The sequence below is a fragment of the Buteo buteo genome, chromosome 14, assembly GCF_964188355.1.
Source record: "Buteo buteo chromosome 14, bButBut1.hap1.1, whole genome shotgun sequence".
Taxonomy (NCBI): Eukaryota; Metazoa; Chordata; class Aves; order Accipitriformes; family Accipitridae; genus Buteo; species Buteo buteo.
Window position 1 is genome coordinate 28,451,154 of NC_134184.1, and position 17,773 is coordinate 28,468,926.

General features: G+C 43.6%; 1 protein-coding gene across 6 annotated transcripts in view; it reads right to left on the reverse strand.

Annotated features, from left to right (window-relative positions):
- Nucleotides 1–17,773, reverse strand: part of ELF1 (E74 like ETS transcription factor 1) — a 92,216-nt gene that overhangs the window by 59,565 nt on the left and 14,878 nt on the right. The window contains exon 1 of one of the 6 annotated variants that reach the window (XM_075046118.1): nucleotides 9,699–9,794. The exons of 3 other annotated variants lie outside the window; for them this stretch is intronic. The gene's annotated coding sequence lies outside the window, so the exon portion shown is untranslated. Of the gene's footprint in view, nucleotides 1–5,185; nucleotides 5,274–8,374; nucleotides 8,393–9,698; nucleotides 9,795–17,773 lie in introns of those variants that run through there. 2 more of the 6 variants (XM_075046121.1, XM_075046120.1) reach the window with 2 other exon arrangements.

A 17,773-nucleotide genomic window follows, 5' to 3' on the forward strand; every position in this document is an offset into this window, starting at 1 on the left:
GCACAGCTGTAATTTCTATGGTATCTATATATGAAGCAATATGCTATACTCAGCCCCCCTCTACGTAGTCTTCTGCTCAGTCTTAGATTACCCCATAATGTCACCTGTCAGAAAACATCTCCTTAGCCAGCCTAAAAACTATACTTCCAGGTAGGATAAGAAATTATTAAGATGGCCTCGTATCCTTCCTCCACCAATGGCCAACTAGTGGTATAAAACTGAGGAGAACCGATTTTGAGCTATATCTGCAAGGCTGCCAACCAAAACAACAGAAGACACGTAACTCGTGTAATTAAGTTGGGAAATATATCAAGTGGTAGATATCTAGTAGATTTAACACTATCATCTACTGCTATAGCCTAGGAGCATTTTCTGCATAAACTTAAAAGCAGTGAAAAAACCTTCATTGGATTTCAGGGAGTTTCTGGCACATTTTACCCTTTACGGAACCAATGCTCTCCATCCTACCATACTCTCCATCCTAAGGTGCTCTTCAACCCCATTCCAGAACAGTTTGGAACAAAGATGCCTTCACATGGTGACTGGCACTGTTAGTAGAACAGCCGTCTCAAAGTCAGTGGTCTGCAATTTCCTGAAAATGACCAGGCTCCAAATTCTCCTCATTTCCAACTAGAAACCTATCCCGTAACCACGTTCCTCTGACAGAGCACGCTTTGTCCCCAGCTTTCACGTGCTCCCATCAGAGCTCTGTGACCATCTGGGTTATCCCAGAGAACCGCAGCTGTCCAGTGCTTCAAAAGACAAGACTATGTCCCTCCACGTCACCGGGAACTTGACCCCTTCATGCCTTGAAAGTCAGAGCAAAAGCCCTAAACCAGGACCCATCAGGCACTAAGAGAAAGCCAGTGGACGAACTTGCAGCAGAAGCTCGCTTCTGCAGCATTTCTGTCGTCCACTTAAGACACAAGTCCCACCCTTGACAAATACTCAAGTAATCCCAGGCAGCCAACAAATTAAAAAAAGATACAAAGTAATGGTTGCTCAAAAGCCTTTCTGAACAAAAAAGCCTTGCAGCGTGATCTGAACCTTACTAAATTTTGCTGGATTGGCAAAAGGACTTAGAAGAGAACTGAAAAAAAAAAAGTATTTTCCATCTCAGATTCCAACAATACTATGTAGCCAACAGCATTTTTGTAGATTTGCTTCTTAGTTTGTAAGTCACGTTGGTCATATCTTGCAACATGTACTGGCAGGATTCAATGTTTTCCTAAGAAAACCGGGGTGGCAGATGCTGACACTGATCCAGAAATGGTTTACTCTCAAGCTGGATATTCTTTTTAACCCTGAAAGTTCATCTGTGTACTGCTAATGAACTACAGATTTTATTACAGCAAACATTTCAAAATTCTCATATGTATTTATTTTCACGGTGTATTATTATTGTACTAGTTATAAGCACAACACCAAAGAAGTTGTATTTACAAGCATAACCATCTCTATTATACTGACTATACACTATTAAATTAGCCAAAAATTTAATGTAACATAAGCGTAGGGCTAGAGTAAAAGTGGGGGTGTTCTTTTATAAATTATTTTGAAGCAGTTTAAGATCATCTGAGTTTTCAAGCTCTGTATATTCTAAGCAAAAATGGAAAGGTAAATGTTGTGGTATTTATATTTATAAAAGAAAAACAAAAATCAGGATCTCTCAGTTCTTACAAAATTGAAAATTTATTCCTCGAAGCTGTTGCTGCGTGGCATCAGCAAGGAACCCGCATGCTCCGAACAGCCTGTCCCCTGCATTTCTTCCTCCGACTCGGTTACAGCGAACAGGGGAGGAATGGTCTCCACAGAACTGCTTTGCCTGCAGAACAGCTATGAGTCAACTTGTCTCATGTCTCTGCAACTAGTAGCCTAACTGCTACGGTGTGGGTTTTTGGGGAGGTAGGAGGGATCACAGCTCACCGAGTGCCTTATAGAGCGAGGAGCAAAAGTGAAACCGAGCTGATCGACACCCACTGACCAGGCTCCCCCAGACAGCAAGAAAGGAACAGCCTTCACAGATTTCCGTTTGTTTTAGCCAGCTTTGACAGAGGGGAACACGATTTTTAATTCTACAGGGTCCCTTTAATAAACAGCCCAAAGAAGACATTTTCCAGATAACCAAGGAATTTTTTACAGTGTTGACTTACCAAGCAGAGCACAATAACCAGCTATTCTGTTTGCACTACGAGGCAGTACAGTGCAATGAGTTAATAATTTATCACGGCATTGCTCTTGGCAACTGACCATAATCAACTTCTAAAATTCTTCCTTGTTCTTACATTTTTAGTCTCAGCAAGAATATGGCATCCTCAGAGCTGCAGCTCTATCTGAACATTTTCTAGCTGAGGTAAGAGGTTTAATCTTCCCGAACACCTGCTTTCCTCCTGTATTGTTTCAGGCTCAGAGCAAAGGTCGTAATTTCATTTCAATAACCTGATTTAGCAGACAGGAATAACTAGAATATTTTTAAACAAAGCAAGAAGTTCACATTCTTTCAAAAAGACGCAGCGCTTCTCATCCCTGCATTTCCTTCCCCTTCTTCTCCCAGAAGGAAAAAGAACAAAAAAGCCCAAGCTTCTCCCTCCACCAAAAGCTTTTATTTGCGCATGTTCCCCAACTAACAAGCAAACACCTTTTCCCCCACTTTATATTATCGAGACTTATGCCTCTACGTAATTTGGGGCAAAACCTGATTTATTAGTTAACACACTCTTCCTCTCAATCAGAAGCATCTAGCTGTGGTGTTCAGACAACTCGTTTCGAAAACACGTTTTTGAGAGTTTAGAAGTGACATGTAGGAGAGAGTTAACTGTCCTAATTATCACTTCATTGAAGCTTTGGCTGTAGAAACAGTCCTCTTCCAAGGACAACTGTGCTACTTCGTCCTCCCCCTTATTTCTCAACCCCAGCTCTTACAAACTCCACAGCTCCACCGCTTCGAAACCGATCCCTAACCTGGTTCAGTCAACCAGCCCACCAACTTCCCATGGCACGGACACCTGACTTGCCAACTTGGCTCATCTCAGCTGAACCAGATAAGGGGTTGCTCACACAAACATTTTGGACCGTGGATGGGAGGGGAGGGCAATAAAACACTAGGAAAAAAACTGCTGTCAGTGAGGAAAAATGAGGGTGGCACCCCGCAAGCAGCGCCGAGGTAGCTGGATGAGTGCTCCTGCCATGGAAACATCCAGGAACAATCATGCCCACCTCTAACTGTTTCACTAAGGGTACATTTTAAATTAAATTAGACAAGTTGATATGCTCACAAAAATGTACATCCAGAGTTTAAATTGCAACTTTAGCTCAACTAGTGTAGCTTACTGTTGAGTCAAGAACCTAAGGGTAAGCTAAGGGCCTGGGCAGATGCTAAATGAGCCATTTAAGGATTTACAACCCATCACCTCCAGGATAGCTCATTATCCAAGTAAAACTTGCTCGGTCCAAACCTCCCTTCTGTGCTTCAGGGCATATCCTCGTAAACCATTGCTGTGGGTTTAACAGGATGTGCCACCAAGGGACTGGGGTGGTTAGCACGCAATCTCCACTTAGGAGTAAAAATGAGCAGCTGGGGTGAGGCTGAAGCACCTTCAGCCTGCACGTAAACTGGTAAGTAAGCACAGGGTGTGCGGAGATAGCGGAGACAGCACTGAGGCACTAGCATCCTTCTCCCATCTAGTTAGTAAATACCAGGCTTGTTCACCACAGACGGCGTAACAGGTTCTTCCAAGGCAGCCTCTGTCAGCAAGCAAGCTGCTTTCTCCAGTCTTCTTTTTTCCTGATTTCACCCCACCTAGAGTTCCTCATATAAGGCAGCAAAAATGAACCCACAAAACTTCCCATTGATTTTTTTTTTTTCCCCTTTTCACAGACATGCTGCATCCATGCAGCATGTACGGATCAGTGATTCTGGGTCTTCTCTCTCAGGGCAGCAGTTATTTTACTCAGCTAGCTATTTGCAACTACTAACTGCTACTGTCTCTCCTCTCAAGTGCACACATTTTAAAGCACAGTACATGAATAAAATGTCATCACAGCTCTCTTGTTTACGAAGCCTGGCAGTAAAAATTAACAAAATGCTTCCTAAGTCCACCTGAACGCAGGGAACTCGTAAGACAAGCTTTAAACATTACAAACATCGGAATCTAGACACCAAATGTACCCTTTCTAACTATGTGGCTTTGAAAGTATTAAACCTTTTCTGCAAATATCCCTATTATTTTTAAACAAAACATTTGCAAGACCGAGCTCTTACCTTGTAGTTTGGCCAAAGTTTTCCGACATTTCTTACTGTTGAGAATTATTTCTAGTCCATTACCACTGAAACAACATTTAATACAGCTCATTTGAAGGACTGTATTAAAAGACAATTAGCTTTTTATAAAAACAAACGGTAGAATTGTTGTATTACATCAAGCGTTCACAATTAGACATACGTCTTTCAGAAGTGCACAAGGAAAATATTCTACCAACAGTAACTTTCTTCTTGGTTTTCTTCTCATGAAATCCCTCCACAGCCCATTTTTAAATGGTCTAAATTAATGGCTTTCTATATTACAGCTCCATCAGACAAATTGAAATTGTATTTCAGTTGCTTCAAAAGCAACTTATTTCATTGTTCCTTTTAGCTGATACTAAAAGAAATATACTTTTTTAACAAAAAAGGGCCAGTATTTTTAAAACTGCCACAAGCCATCCCTAGCAGTCCAACTTGAGACTGTTTCTCAACACAGAAAGTTTCATTTTCATTCATATGTCTAAACCACCTTTGTAAAGAAAAAAAGCCCCCGAACAGCACTTCCTCTCTACAGTTCCTTCTTTTCTCTTTTTGAAATAAACAAAAGTCAGTTGTTGTTTTGAAAAAAACAGGATGGCAGCCCCTCAGTAGCACACCACCAAGGGCGTCTGGAGCCCCTTGCTGGGCTCACAGAGCTCTCGACAAGCTGGTTTGGAGGCACCGGGAGACAGGGAAGTAAATTCTTGCAATTTGTGCAGGGTTGCCACCCTTTGCATTCTACAGCATATAAGCTTCATAATTATTTTCTTGATAACTAATGCCCTCGTTCACATGCTTCATTTACAGGCACCGTGACAAAGCTCGAATAGCTACAGAGAGTAAATAGTTTACAGAGGCTCTGGAGAAGGGGAAGGAAATAACAGCACAAAACAGCAAACTTACCAAGAGAATGGGAGTGGATAACATAACCACCACCTCCAAGGACAATGTCAGGCAAAATTCTGCCTTCAGCAGACAATGTGCAAGCCCTGGTGCCTTCAAGATACAGTTTTCATGAAAGTTCTTCCTAAGAGGGTCATCTTCTGGTTGGAAGGACAGCCTCCACTAAAAACAAACCATGCCATCACATCCTTAGAAAACTATTCTTGGTAGCTCCAAAATTATCTAGTGCAGCACATGTAGCACGCACAAAGAGAAGAAAACTAACAGTATCCTTGTCAACCTGCTTTTAACTTGAAATTGAGTCCGGCTGGAAGAGCAAGTTAAACATTAATTTTCTGACAGCGGTCAGCCCTGGGTATCACAAGTTGTAACCGTAGTTTCACAATCACGTTTTGCTGCTTCTTTCCCTAGCTGCAATATAAAACTGAACAAACACGGAGATAGCTGGGAACTGGAGAACAGCAGAAGTGACTCGATACAAAGCTCATAAAAGCAAGGTAGCTTTCTCCTAACCTGTCAGCTTTATTAACTCTCTCAAAAGATCCCACGAAAATCACAAGTAACTCTAGAGGAACATACAGAATAACAAAAGAGTATATGGAGCCACAATATATATTAACATTATTTTTCCCTCAACATTAGGCAACAATTTCAATCAACCAAGTTCACCCCCTTCTTCCAATTCTGAAACCCTGTCTCATGTGGGATGACATTTATACTGAGCCCACTTAAGAAGTCAAACCACTACCATGCAAGAAGATAAGTGAGGCAAATGCGGAAGGAGCTTGCAAATGAAACGATGAGACCGTTAGTACACTAACGGTAACCACTGAAGAAGCGCAAAACATTGCCCTCAAAATAAAAAATATATTTGGTATATTCACACAGAAATGTTGACGATGAGTTAAATATAGGGTGTTCTAGAAATAGACTAAAATGTCTAATTATAGAAGCGGACAGTGACATTCAATCCATCTAAAACCAACCCTTTCCCACAGTTTCCAACCTATGTATTTAGTATTCCTATTCCTAGCTGATTTTCTTAACCATAGTATTTTTTCCCCCAATAGAGAAAGAAAGAATTTTTACTTACAAGTTTAAGAATTGGAGGTTCTTTCCAGGCTAACAAAATGGTTACAATATTCACATTCAAACGTGAACCTAGTACAAAGTCACGCGTGACCCAAGATGACTGATCTAAGGACAAATAAATGACCTGAGCTCTAGCCGTCCGATTCATCACCAAAGATAGCTGGTAGGTAGTTAAGGCCTAATGCACATCAAGGTAAGAATGCATAAACTTTAGTCCCTATCTAATGGGATCCTTTTAGCACAAAGGCTGACACAGTGGGAAGTTTTGCCACAGGACAGGCTCATATTGAAGAATAAATCGTTTTTACCTCTACACAGATTAGCCTTGTCAGGTCAGGAGAGGGAGAATGTCTAGAGCCTTTCGCATGGCTGCTGCAGACTTTTGATAAGCAAAAGACTTCAAATTTCAGTATGTACAGTCTCTGTCAACTACTTTATCTGTGAAGGAACGTTTAAGGAAGATTTAAGAAAGCAACATTTAAGTAAGATTTAAGGAAGCAAATAAACTCTAAAGCACATCAGTAGCATTAAAAGGATAAGCACAGTAAATCACTGGCGTATGGTAGCAAAGTTTCAGCGCTTACAGAGCGGACTGTAACCCAGGCTGGAAACAAGAACTCCACCTCCTGATGCTCCCGTGCTGAATCATTCCAGCGGGGGAAAGTCCTTGCTGCTCCTCGCACACCCAACAGAACTCCAGAGAGTTACCAAAACTGTCAGTGAAAACAACACAATCTGCCAGCTAAAGCTGAGAAACTTCTGCTAATGCTTGCAATAAGTGAAAGCTGTTTGGGAGATCAAAGCTTCTCCTCTGATATAGAGGGAAATCCTGCGTTTTTCTTACAAAGTCTTTTCTATCAGCTCGCCGAACACAGTCCTACTGTAGTTCCCTCCCTTGAATACAGCTGTGCCGAAAAGAGAGAAAAGGGTACGCTTACACGCCTCATGGCTGGGGTTTTCTTATACACAGAAGTGTCCAAAGAGTAACACACACCCCTGAAGTATGAGTTTGCAGCAATACTGAAACATCAGGCTATACTAGGCCAACAACATTCTTCAAATCTGGACGTTTAATTCTTTTTTTTTTCTCATTTGAGTGCCAAGATCACAGATTTGGCAATTCTCATATTCAACAGATGAAAAAAAAGAGCATATTAAAAAACAGGCACTTCTGTAAAACCATGGGTCTGGAAATAATGTTCAGGCTAACTGGCATCTAATGATACCACTCCCATGGCTCATCTCTCAACAACCACAAACTCAATCCAAACTGAAAGATCCCTGCCTTAGAGTTGGGGGGGTGGGGGGTGGGAAGCAGGAGGTTGGGGTTTTTTTGGACAGAAACACAGGTTTCAGCTATAAAAATCAACAAAAACTAATGCCATTTCTCTGTCCCTTCTAATCTACTTCTCTGCCTTCTACAAGATCTGTCCAAGCTGTCATCTGTAAGGCCTGAAGGACTTTCAAATCACTTTTTCTTAGCTCCACCACTGCACCCCAGATACTTCCGCAGCCCTGGAGTAGTCCTTGCGCAGCAGCAGGAGAGCCTGAACATGGCAGCTTTGACTTCGAAGAGGAACTGCTGCTCTGCAAAGCCCTGCTCGGGAGAAAGCAGCAGCAGCTACTTACCCTTTAGCATACAACAAGTGTTCTGCCCAAGATAAGCAGCTGCAGGTTGGAAGTCAACTTAGGATAACTCAAGTTTTTAAGGTTGGATGTCTCGACGGGGTCTGGTACAGCAGAAAGAAGGGGAGGAAAGAGGTAAGGAAAGGGAGGCTTGTGCTCTGCCAGTTGCAAGCACAGCAGACAGTTGTTGCCTCAGCCCCAAGATCTGAAAATAAAATTCATGATGAAATTCATGATGAAAAAAAGGAAGGTGCAAATACCTTAAAGAATTTTCCAGTAAAAAACTTCTATCACCAACTCAAAACAATTTTTTCCGAGTGGTTCCTCTGTAGTTTTATCATTTTCTCTGTGAATTTTTCAACATGAAACAATGCACCAAAAAAAATCTCCCAAACCCTTTCCAAAACTGTTGCTTTTAGAAAGAAAAAAGACAAAACATACAATCAAAAGATGGTAAATAACACACCATACCGTAAGATGGAGAAGGAAGATACGGGTGAACACTGGCAGGGCTCAAGACAAGAGACAGCCTCACCCAAAACATGACCATTTACTTAATGGTTGCCTCCCTCTCTCCCTCCCCTGCAACCTATCACAGTATTAAGCAAGACTTCATTATACTTCTCAGATATAGGCTCCATACAGTAAATGAAACTGGGAAGTAGTCCCTGGTGTGCAACAGTTTGAGCTCAGTAGGAAGATTAATTCAACTTTATTTCTCAACTGAAAGACTGACATAGAAAGCCCGAAGTTATACACACAGACAAAACTTCTAAAGATATTAGCCTGCATTTCTGTTCAACTATAAACAAGGTGGAAACACTTACTCTTTTCCAAAATGCTGTGCTAGAGTTCAGAAGTACATAATTAGGAGAATCAAGGTGGTTTTCATCCACTGGAAGTTTAAAAAGCAATTTGACACACCGCAATTACCTCCAGGATTTTCTTCTCCCATTACAACCACCACTAAGCCCATTTTATAATTAGTCTGTCCCTCTGCCATGTACACCATCCCCATTACTGTCGTGTCTTAATCATTTTCAGGAAAAGGTGAGTACCTGCCCATTTCAAAACAACTCAGCTCCCTCTATTTCAAAATGACACCTCGGTGCCTGCAGCTGAACGAGTTTGTTTCGGCAGAAACAGAACACCAATTTAAGGTCACGGGCGTAGAGAGCGATCCATCTTTGAAACTACAAACCTGCCATTTTAAAGTCGCTCGGGACCACGCCGGGCGAATGGCGGAGCAAAGGTGCTCAAAGCCACAGCCCCGACTGCTAACACTTTGCCCGAATCACTTTGGACCATGCTCTGCTACGTGCTAACCGGGTCCAGGTAAATGTAGCTTCGGAATAAATAAAATTGGTTTATCACACAGTCAGCGGAGCGGCGGCCGAAGGGGTCAGACCAGCAGCCTGCCTGACACCTCCGCACGCTTCAAAGGCGACAAAATGACAAAACGCAGCACGATTACCGACCAGCCGTAACACCTACGAAGCGTGCTGTTCGGAGAAGCGCAGTGGCGGCCGCAGTGCCCTTCGCGCTCAGCTACAGGCAGCTCACGGGGCTGCTGCCCCCAAAACGCCGCGTTTACTCGCGGCTCGATTTATTTTTCGTTTTTTTCCAATCGCTCCCCGGTGCCGCACTTTACCACAAGTTCCCTCCCCACCCCAGCCCTCCCCAGCCGGCTGAGGAGAGCTGCTCCAGGCGCACGTCGAGGCCAGCTGCCCGGGAAAGCCGCCGTGTCCCCCCCCCGGCCCGGCCGCCCGCCCTTCCCTCCCCGGGGAGCACGTACCGCCTCACCGCGGGGCCTGCGGCGCCGCCCCGACCGCCCCGCAGCTTCGTGCAGCTAAAATGGCTCCTGTCGAGGCGGGGGGTGGAGGGGGGGGAAGTGGTGCCCGGGTCCCGGCCGGTGAGTCACCGCGGGGCCGGGCGGCTCGACGCGGCTCGGCTCCACACGACACGACACGCCCCGGGCGGCGGCCAGCGCTCCGCCGGGCCCGGCCCGCAGGTGGCGGCGGCCCCGCTGCGCTCGGCGGGCTGCGCTGAGGGGGTGTGTGGGGGGAACGGGCAGATCGGCGGCGGCTTCGCGCCCGGCTTCGCCTCCCCTCGTGTGAGCGGAGCCCGACCCGGCGTGGGTCGCTCTTCCGGCTCACGCCGGCGGGCTCCCTCGCCATCGCCCCGGCCGCTGAGGCGGCCCGCGTCCGAGCGCCCGCACCTAGGAGCCCTCACGCAACGTCCCATCCCGCTCCCCGAGTAAAAAATAAATACGCAAAACACGTTTCTGTGGAACATGTGGTGTTTTCTCCCAACGCCGACGTGCTCACGCTAAACTGGTTCACCCCAGGAAAAAGCGAAACTTGGGAGGGCCCAAATCGCTCAAGGAAATTCGGTTAACGTGCAGCGTTCAATGAAGCACGGACACGCATCTCGGAAGCGGGGCTCTCAAGGATCCCCAGTAAATTTCCGATATGCTCCGTGCGTTCTTTAAACGAACCGTTGTGCCTCATAAACAACATGCTAAAAACCACCCAGCGCACAGCCGAAGGCAACGTAAGTGCTTCGGATGGGCTCCACAGACTCGGCGGGCACACCAAAACGCCTGATGGAAATTTAGTCTCAAAAACATGGCACGGAAGGTGAGGAGAGAATTACTTCCACCTTGTTTTACGGGAAGGGTAAGCGCACGCTCTGTTTGCAGGCTGGCACGTGCACTCGTTTGCCACTGACTTCCAGAAGGACAGAGCCCGAAGCAGCAGGCTGGCCGTACGGGAAGGCACGGCACAAAGAAAGCAGCAGAGGCGACCTTGCAACGAGCAGGGAAGACGCGAGTAAAAACCTGAAGCTACTTCTAGCAAACACATTGAAATAATTCCATATATGATTAAGTGCAGCTGTCATTAACCCTCCCAATAATAATTAAGCATCAGTCCCACAAGTGGTTCTCTGAGCAAAACTCATTGTTTTATGGACATTAATATCTCTAACTGCTGATTATGTTTAATAACCAAGAAGAAAACTTTGGTTTTGCTTCCAAGTAATTCAGTCCCTATAATACCTGCATGGCACTCAGAGGCAAAATTGGCTCCCATTTTATTGTTTAAAGAGCAGTTATCCAGGTATGTTTTTATTAGATCTATTTTATCATGTTATTTTGCAGTCTGCTTTAGCGGAAGATCTGAAAAAAGCAGTAGTAGCACATTTTTTGTTACTTACTGCATAAAGGTATCAATTAAGTCACTACTAAAGTAGCTTCGCTACAGCTCTTCATCAAAATGTGTCTTCATTTGTATTGCTCAGTTGAAAAAAGACCACGTGGAGGAAACTGCAATTTATTTTAGTCACTATATATTTTCCACCTCTCGCAACAGATCCGTTTTCCCTCTCTCCGACAACTTAATTCTAATCCAATCTTGCATCTAAAGTATTTGTTTCTTGTGCTGCAAAACCCTTTGGAAATCATGGGGCATTGAGGGGAGAAATCTGACCCAGGTGCACAGCAGTTACAAGGAAACTCTAACATTGGCACAGAGAGAGTGCCATTTTAATTATTAAAGAAACTCTAACAGTTATGTTTTACAGGGGAAAAAAACAACACAGTCTTATCCAGGCAATCAACTAAATTGAAAAATCATTTCGTAGTGAAGTATAAGCACAAGCTATGCAAACACTTTGCCGTTTCTAAGCTAAATCTGGAAGCAGTATTTTTTTTAAAGCATATGTAAAATGTAAACATATTTAGCAAGAGAGAATGCAGGTGGATGATAATCCCTGGAACTGTATCAGGTTTCTTGCTAATTATAATTTCAGCTTAAAGAAGAAGTGACCTTGCTCATTGCTGGGATGAGTATCTCTGAAACTTAGATCACCATTTGCCCAAAAGACATAGCTAGACACTGACCAACAGCATGGCTTAAGCCAATTTAAACAGCTTTAGCCCTCTGCTCCACTCTGGCTGCATATTCCTCACACCGAGCTACTCCCCCCACTGCTTCCCAGAGCAAATATTTGTGCAGCCGCACAGCGCGGCAGAGGGTGGAACCCATCAGCAGAAAAGTTAAGGCTGCACAAATAAATAAATAATGCATAATACAATTTTCACGTTGCCGCTGGCCCCAGCTCCCAGAGAAACGCATCCCAAATTACACCCCGAGGGGAGCAGTGCAGCCGAGCGGACCGCACACCGGCTGGGGTGGGAGAGGCCTGGATGCGGCTCCCACTTCTGCTGGCCTCACGCGTGACCCCGAGGGAGCCGCTTCTCTTTTCACGCCCTGGTTTGGTAATCGCTGTCCCTCCTTCTCAACTGGCTTTGAAAGCTACAGGTCTACAAGAGGGGATGGGATGGGATGGGATGGGATGGGATGGGATGGGATGGGATGGGATGCTTCCCCAGGAGGCACAGGAGGGGATCACAGCAGCCTGCCTGCACAAGAGAGGGCATGAGGCTCTGAAGCCACATGAAGACAGACCAGAGAGATGCGCTCTGGAGGTACGCTGACCCACCTGAAGGACAGATATATTTTAGTCTCATAAAAATGGGCTGAAAGGGAGGTTTGCGACTGTGTTCAGTTTTCGTTTTTGGATGGGGGTTGGGGAGGAGAAACTATTATTTTGACAGAGGAAAGGGAGCAGAAACTTCAGATTTAAAAGCCCTTTGGTTTTTACTTTCCAGCTATATTATATACAAGGTCACCACATGAGAAGCCTAGCAAGGCCCCATTTACATGGGAACCCGTGGTGCCATTCCTAAAGCAGCTAGAGATGCTGTAACTCCTCTCCACTCTTGCAAGAGGAGATCCCACCACCCTGCTCTCAGCTCAGGAACATACTGTCAACTCGCACAGGCTCGGGGCCTCATCAAACTCTGGCCCAAGACTGGATAAACATCTGATTTAAGGAACTTCTGTTTAGTATGTTTTTCTAGGATCCCAGTATCTCAAGCTTTGCAACATATTTAATCTCAGGCATGCGTGTAGGAAGGAAATCCTAACAATCCCATTCACAAGCATGGCAGGGAAGAACACCTGAGCAGTGGACGTGCCCAAGATCACGCCGTATGTGTATGGAAGGACAACACTTGAACCAGCCTTCACCCAAGTCTTGAGTTAGCACCCAGACTCCTGCACCCTCCTTCCTCCTTGTATACAACACCAAGAAACAGTAGTAGCACTGCTACAACGTTTTAATATAATGTATATCTATTATGGTGTTACTGTCCTGGTACTTTGGATTTGTGAACTGGCACCTCCCGCTGTGGCAGGTGCCACATAAAACACAGACTGAAACTATTGTGGGTTTCTAACACTAGCAGATGCATAATGGCCTAAATATTTATGCATGGAGAAACTGCATCAGGAGATCTTAAGGTAACTTACTCCTATCCCCAAAGAAAGTCTCTGCTACGAGACATTAGGTATAGAAAAGTTCTCATCACTGTGTTATTTAACAACTTAATCACAATTCAGATATTTTTAAGACAATTGTTTGCCATCTACAAACCTCTTGCATTTTCAGAGTTTTCAGTAAAAAAGCATCTCAAAGGAGAAATGTGGAACCCAGGGTTTCAGATACCTGGAGCGCAGCCCAAGCAGCTATAAATTCTTAATTTGCAATTTAAAGGTACGGTTCAATGATGTTTTAGTGCACGCTGAGTATAGGCTGAAAGTAGAGCACAATGAATTTGAGGGAAAACAGTCTACTTTTTCACTGTGCTGGTCTTCTGAACTTCAGCTGAATTGAAGGAAAGGAAAGGTGGTAGTAAACAAAGCTCATATGAACAGGCCACTATTCTTTCCAAAAGCTGGGAGGGAAGGTACCCCGGCTGTCCTATGTTTAATTGGAATCCTTCAGATAGTAAATGTCATCTTCTTTCAAAATACACAGGAGAGCCTTTCCCAAGTCTGCAGTCAGGACACTCCCAAGCCTCCAGAAATTATGCCTTGGTAGCAGAAAGGGTGAGAGAGGTTGTGTGAAGTGAAATGAATTCACAACCGAGCACCAGGCAGCTTTAACCTCATCCATTTTATGCTTCCAAGTTTGCCTCCAGTGTTTCCTAGTGAAGGCAGATTTGGCAAGGTGGCTGCCTTTGCCAGCAGCACAGCGACATCCCGCACAGCTACAAACCTCTGACCTTGTATAGCCTTGCACAAACTCTTCTTGGATCACCTCTAAGGTATTCCTAGGTCACATCCCAAAGATGACAAGCCTCTAGGAAAATGTACTCATGTAGTTTGCTTTTCCTCGCTCTTTTAAGTTCCTTCCTTCCTCCTTTTGTTATGGGTTTGCCTCTGCTGAGAAGTAATGCTTCTCAGTACTTCTGAGAATGGTTTAAAATGTGGTTACATCCTCCCTTCTACTGACAAGCAAGCTTCAGAGGGAAAGAGTTGCAAAAATCCAGGGAGTAAATACAGCCCTGATACAGGATTATCTTCAATCCACTCTCAGCCAGAAGCTGCAGGTTCCAGCTTCTCTCTGACACTTCTCTACTAACCCCAACCACACTTTTCTCTCCCCATCCTCTCCTTGCACCAGTTCTGGTCCATGCGATATCTCTTAAGCCTTTCACTGATCCAATTAAACACATGACTGCGGCAGAAAGCTGACTGGGGTGGGTAAGGAGCACTGGCTGCTCTTGAATCAGCTCAGAAAGACTGTGATGAGTGCTGCCAGCAAAGGACATAGGATGTCCCTCTGTGGGTGGTAATGAACTACTAGACTGGGCCAGCACTATGGTAAATTTTCACTCCAAGACCCACATGATTGCACAACAGCTGAAAAAAAATCAAACCTTGAGGCACCTTACTTGGGGGATGCTATGGGCAGAGAGAAGGGACAGAGGTGCTGCTTAACCCATGAATCTCAGACCTGAGCCAGCTCTGTTCCACCCTCCCTCTGCACGCTACTTGCCCATTTGTTTTGGAAAGTGCACTTAAAGTCATTTAACATCCTATAAATACACCTGCCAGTAGGTGTGACAGAAGTCACACTTGTAAACGCACAGGTCTGAGGCAGTCACACAAAGAAATCAAAATAAAAATGGGACAAATTTATACCCCATACTTCTTCCCTCAGTGAGCTTTAGACCCCCCCAAAAATCACAAAATTGAAAGAATTAAACCACAATCTGCAAGTATTTGTAAAATACGTGCAACATTACCTGGTTTTCTCAGGTGATGGACAGGAGAAATCATCATGCCTCACCTAATGTTATCACTATCCACATTCAGACAGACAATTAAGGCTCCTGCATCATGAAACCCAACTCCCTTATAATTTGCTACTTCCCAGTTCTTCATTCAGAGTCACTAAACTGATCCAAAAAGACCAACATCCCTTACATCTTTAAATACCGTCTCTAGACTCTGTTCCAGCATGGGCCCTACAACAAATAAGGCAGCTAATGGGAAGTAAACAGGCAGAGAAATGTATTTCATACCAACAAATGTGTAACTCTATCTGAATTTTTTTTTTTCATCTAGAAGAGCTTACTGCTTGAAAAGACAGAAACAGCTTCTGAAACAAGGCAGAAGATTGTGTAGTTCTAATTAATGCCCAGGATAACGCAAGGATAGCTATGCACTGTAAAGGTAATGTTATTTTATGTACAGAACACCTCACTACAACATATTTGCAACAAACAAAGCCAAAATGACCTCATTTTTATATGGTAATAATTACTGGATATCCCAAGAGAACTAGCAAGGGCATAGCAATACAACATTTTTATCCCAAATTCTCACACAGTATGTGTACCAGCCCTGAAAATTCTTCGAAAATATACTTTAGTATCGTACAAGGCTATACAATCCTGACTGCAGTAAGATTACGCTAGATCCTTAGCTTTCCAAAGGAAATGATCACCTGGGTGTACAGCTGGGTTGAAAGTCAAGTATTAGGTCACCTATCTATGGATTTGTACTCAAAGCTTTTAAGCAAATAGCGGTTTCCTCCTACTGTGCAAGAAAGACACAAAGGTGAGGGAATACTAGGCATGAAGTGAAATTGATAAATACTGCTAAAATTCAAAAACATATGTATGAAAGAAAAGGTTACATTTTCCAAGAATAAGAAACAGTCTTTCCAGAAAGAAAGTCTGTATTGATTCTTGAAGTAGATCAGCACTGGACATCATTCCACAAGGTAAGCTTTGGATCCCCACTATTATACTCCTTGAGAGCTGTGCTGCTTTAACAGGATGGTTATATTTGCTCTGGAGTCCTTGCAAGGATAATTTTTAAGAATACAAGCTCAATCTGAAACTCTTAGAGAAGTTACTACGCCAGTAGCCATAAACTTAGCCTTTGCCCTTTTCCTTTCTTACACGCACACGAAAACAAACATAAAATCCAGAACTATTTGTAACCATGTTGTTCTGTGGGTTTTGTTTTTGATGTCGGAATGTTGTAATCCCCGATACAAGACAGAAAAAGAAAAAAAATCAGGCAAATTAATTAATAGAAATATATACCAAGGGAAACTATGTTGCAAATACACACAGAAGGAACATAAAAGCAAGGCCTGGGTGGGTTTTAGATAGTCAAACAGTGGTTTCTTAAGTGGGACACTCTGTAGTTCGCTGAGGAATCCTCATTAAAATGCTATAACTATATTTTTCCTCTTCTCATTCTGTGAGTCACTCATTACATTTTTGGATGTTGCAACACATTCATGAATAATAAGTGCATACTGGGAAGAAGAAAAAAATACCCAGCGTTCAACACTGGATTTTTTAATGTCTATATTTATCAGTATAAAAATCAAATCAAGAAAGAAGCTGAGATTTGTAGAAGTTTCTATGCAAGGAATGCTATTAATCACAGACAAAGTATTTGGTACAGCCAGAGACAAGCGCACAGATATGCACAGAAGTTACAGCACAGCAATGTTAGTATTACTATTATTGTTTGGCCTTTGCACAGAGCAGGAGGATAGGGGGAGGGATCATAATGTTCCCCATCAAACCCTCTCCTGAGGGAGAACAGCTAGGCACCGCCCTTAGCGAGACAGTTCTGGACCCAAAGCTGTACTTCTGCAGCTGCTTTTTTTTTTTAATTAATTTTCTTTTAAAGGCTAGAGAGTTAGGTTGCAGAGACTGCGCAGTCCCAGAAAATCAGCCGTGCTGCAGGAAATTATTGTTGATATCTTGAAGAAGTACCAGGGAATTATTTATTCACGTTTGTGTTTCAGAGAGTAACAAAGGGCATCTAGCATACACACATCGGGGTGGTTGCTGCAAGGTTTTCCACTGCTCCAGTCAGATGAAAAACTCTTCGCTTCTATTCCAGTTTTGGTGTCCTTTCAATCCTGCCACCCTACGCAGGCCATACTGGCTACCTTGCACACTTCCGCTGACTCCCTGTATGGATGCAGGCAAAATTTATGGAATTAAAGGAAATCCACGTAAACATCATTTTTAGAAAAATGTTGAGCTAGATTTCCACAAATATTTTACAAGCTTATGAAAATGCAACAGGGTATTTCTGCACTGCTCAGGATGTGAACACAAAGGAAAGGAAAGTGTGTTTATTACTGCTCTTCCAGCTGCTCTAATTAATGGAAAAAGATGAAAGTGCTAACTTGGAGAGGCAGGAGGGGAGAAATAAAAAAAAAAAAAAGAGTTGTGCAAAAAAGTAAGCTCATGTGAATGAATCCATTTTCCATCACAACTCACTCAGAGAACAGGCTATTAAAGAACAGTTAGCTGGAAACACGACCCGATTACTTGCTTGTTCAGGAAACAATCAATACTTTTAGTAGCAGGCTTACTTATCCAAATACATACTACATTAATCAACTGGTAAATACATAAATCATGAAGAGAGAAAAAAAATAAAGACTGCAGGACACAAAAAGGAGGGGTGTCAGGGAGCT